General features: G+C 32.6%; 1 non-coding gene across 1 annotated transcript; it reads right to left on the reverse strand.

Moving 5' to 3' along the window:
- Positions 1-778: 778 nt before the first annotated feature.
- LOC116638078 lies at positions 779-902 on the reverse strand. Its single transcript, XR_004300619.1, has one exon. It is a non-coding gene; the product is annotated as a small nucleolar RNA SNORD22 (small nucleolar RNA).
- Between the last annotated feature and the right edge of the window lie 3,285 nt (positions 903-4,187).

Here is a 4,187-nt window from a genome sequence, read left to right on the forward strand (position 1 = left end):
TTCACGAGACATGGGTAGGTTTAAACATTCAAAAATTTTATGAAAATACATTCAAACCTAGAACAGTATCAGAGGTAATTTGATATCATAAAAATATGAGACAAACTGAAAAAATAGACTGTGTATAGGTAGTTGGGTTGGGGAGATGGAATAATATTACATCATATGTTCAAAGTGTACTTAATACGATACTCTTATTACAGTGTCCATCTATTTTTTTATTCCAAATAAAAGAGTTTTGGAGCACCTAGGTGGCTAGCAAAAAAAAAAAAAAAAAAAATATATATATATATATATATATATATATATATATATATATTACATCATATGCCTTCAATATATTCTTTTTTATTTGAAAGTTAAAATAAAACTTTATTTGGGGGGTGCCAGGGTGGCTCAGTCAGTTAGGCATCTGACTGTTGATTTTGGCTCAGATCATGATCTCAAGGTCCTGGGATCGAGCCCCACATTAAGCTCCAGGCCCAGTGAGGAGTTGGCTGGAGATTCTCTCTCCATCTCCCTCTCCTTCTGCCCCTCCCCCCCACTAGCATGCTCTAAATAAATAAATAAATAAATAAATAAAATCTTAGAAAAAATAAAACTTTATTTGGAATAGCTGAAATGATTCTATGCTAATTTGAGCAGCTAGAAAATTCCCTTTTTGATGTTTTCTGAGAGTTGTGATATATTTGTCTTGTTCTTTGTTCAGATGGAAAAAAAATTAACTGATTCTCAAGAAATGATTATTTCTCTCTTTCCCATGTCTAGAAATCCTATGCTCCCTCAGACAGTTCCTTCTGCAATAAACTTTCCTCCTCTCCCCAGCCAGCCCCAGAGGGTTCACCTTTACAGGATCTGGGACTGTGACAGGAGGTATGTCCCTGAATATGTCTTCACTGGGACTTCCACATATTCTTAATATTTAGAAAAAAGCTAGTATGTATTACTGTGCACATGAATTTTTATGCATACATACACAAATATATGTGTATATACATTAGTCATTTTAATAAAGAATTTTCAGTAAAAATATATTACCATATTTCATATTTATCACTGATTGTGATGATGCAACCCACATAGCTTCTTCATCAACAGTCTAAAAGGGCTCAGTATAGGGCACCTGGGTGGCTCAGTTGGTTGGGCGACTGCCTTCGGCTCGGGTCATGATCCTGGAGTCCCGGGATCGAGTCCCGCATCGGGCTCCCTGCTCAGCAGGGAGTCTGCTTCTCCCTCTGACCCTCCTCCCTCTCATGCTCTCTGTCTCTCATTCTCTCTCTCGCAAATAAATAAAAAAATAAAAAAATAAATAAATAAATAAAAGGGCTCAGTATATATCTGTAATGGCTACTGGGATTTCAACCATAAGGCTTGGAAGAAACTAATTCCATTATAATCTAGTACTATGTCAACTCTGGCAAATATAGCAGTAAACTATAATAATCACAACTGATTTACCCAACTGCAAAAATAAAACCTCTACAAATATAAGGTGTACAAAACATGATTTCACATGCTTGCCTTCACATTAAATGCATCCACAAAGCCTTAAAGCATATTGAGTTATATTTAAGTTAAAGCATTTACTGTTGCTTTTCTACTGACAAGCAATATATATTTTAATTAATTTCTCTCAGTATTATTCATTTTCAAAAACTTAAACTTTTTTACAACTCCTTTCTCAGCTTTCCCCCACTATACACAGTGGATATTTGATATATATATGTATATATATATATATATATATATATATATATATATATATATATATATATATGTATGTATATATATATAATGTAGATATATGCACACACACCTACATACACATATATATACAAACACACACACACACACATATTAACCCCTACACATATATACTCTCACAATTCAAAATACTGGAGGTGGAATATAATATGTATTCACAGGTTTGGAATCTTCTACATTTATTTCCTCCAGCTAATCCATTATAAACTTAATCATAATTCCAATAATACCTATTGATGAAAGTTAATGTTTATACAAGATTGTTAAAAATATATCACATTTATTCATTCACTACTTTAAAGAGAAACCTCAACTCATATACTCACACTTGACTGAATTTATCTGATCACTTGTAAAATTGTTTCATTTGAATATGATACAGCATTATGACACTGAAATAAATTAAAGCATACCATTATATATGACTCCTAGCTCCTCTCTTAAAATGGTGATCCACTAGGCATATGTATAAAGTCTTCTTCAAATGTTCCATTAAAGTATACATCAAGATGCACAACATTATATAACCAGTGTTAGTTAATAATAGCGAGGATTGAGTGTTAATACTCTAAGTACTTACATGATTTTCTAGCATAAAAATACACATTTCTATGAGAGAGAAAAAGAATAAATTAAAGGTCATTAAGGTCTAAAATCATATAGCAAATATATTCAGAGCCAACTCTAGAACTCAAGTCTCTTTGATTCAAATTTTTTGGTCTTTACTACACCACAGTGCTTTGATGAAGAGGCTAGCAAAATTTCTAGATTATATCTTAATTGATGGGGAGGGAGTGACAAGCACATTCTTGAATTAAGCACTCATGTTCTTAACTTTTCTGCCTTATTAATTCCAATCTTCTAAAGCTAATCTTAAGTGAAATTCACTTTATTGACAGGAAAAATCAGTAGCTGTGATCCAAATACAAGGCTGTGTGAATAAAATCTTGATTTGTAAATAAAAAATATAGAAGGAAATATATCTGTTTTATTCTCAACCCCCAAATTCAAGCAGGAAAATCCCAAACAGGAAATAGTTAGGAGATTTGGGATGGGTATGTAGTTTTTATCACTGGTGTGTAACCTATTCAGAGAAAAACTCCAAATCTCTAGTTATGTCAGATAATCAGAGAAGGAAAGTACCAAAATTTTCCCAGAACACTTCTATTACATAGAAATGTGTTAAGTGTCACATTTAAAGTGAGGTGTAGTCCCATCTAAATGACCTGGAGTTTCATTCTATGGAGGAGGAAGCAGCTGTCCCTGAAAGCAGATAGCAATATTAAGGGCTTTGGGCCGCCTTATAGAAGCACCAAATGCTAGTGCTGGACAGACACAAAGCAGCACAACATTTACAATGACCTACTAATAGCATCAGAAAGATATATACTAAAATCTGCTTGATTTGTTAAGAAAAAGATGCAAATAGGAGTGATTTCTGTGAAATAACAGCAGAGTCAAAAAAAAGGATGACTTTTTCAGAGGCAACCATTAACAACGAGATAGCAGAAATAAGAAAGAAATTGAAGCAGAAAAACAATTAATATTCATTTGCAGGTCGTACAGAACTATTATTGGCTGGAGAAAATTTTTTTTCTTTGGTTTCTTATAAAGAGCAAATATCAGAAATTCAAAATATGAAGGAAATATGATTAGATAAATCAGAGAGAGGAATGATGATGGGGAGAGAAAGGAGAGAGAGAAGTGAGAAGAGAGAGGGAAGAAGGGAAATAGAGAACAAACATGCAATTAATCAAAATTGTTATTTTAGACAGAAACAATGAAAAACAACATCAATAGATAGAGTAGGGTGTTTATAATTCCAAGGCTAAAAAAAAAAAAAAAAGAAGTAACTTATAGTTGTGCTGGCATTACTAAAATAATTTGTATTCTCATTATGCTTTCTGGGGTGGAAAAGAGTTGAAGGTACAGTTAGCCCTCTGGGAACTGCCGTTTTCTGCAGGTGATCTTGTCAACAAGATAGGTTTTACCAATGGGACAAACACTAATCTTTAAGAAACTAATCAAAACATAGGACTCAAGAAGAAAATTTCATAGTAGTAAAGGAGTAAAGTATAATGCCTGTTATGATTATGACTTAAAATAAGGTACTGAAGGCAAATAATAATTTCTGGAAAATAAATAATATTAGTTTTTTAAAAAATATTAAACTTGATAAAATTGTATTATATTTATAAGAGTATGATTGGGAAGGGTGAAGATTATTGGTGGACTAAGGCTGGACATTTTTCTTGCTTCAAATAAGAAATAAAGAATAAAAATAATCGGACCTTGTTTATTCCTTGGCACTGGGAGACAATCTTTATTTAAGTATGAATTTTATTAAACTAAAGCAGACAAGAAGAATGAATAGTATACAAGAACAACAAATAGGGGTGCCTGGGTGGCTCAGTCATTAAGTG

This window comes from Phoca vitulina, unplaced genomic scaffold (assembly GCF_004348235.1).
Source record: "Phoca vitulina isolate PV1807 unplaced genomic scaffold, GSC_HSeal_1.0 scaffold15, whole genome shotgun sequence".
In the NCBI taxonomy this organism is placed as follows: Eukaryota; Metazoa; Chordata; class Mammalia; order Carnivora; family Phocidae; genus Phoca; species Phoca vitulina.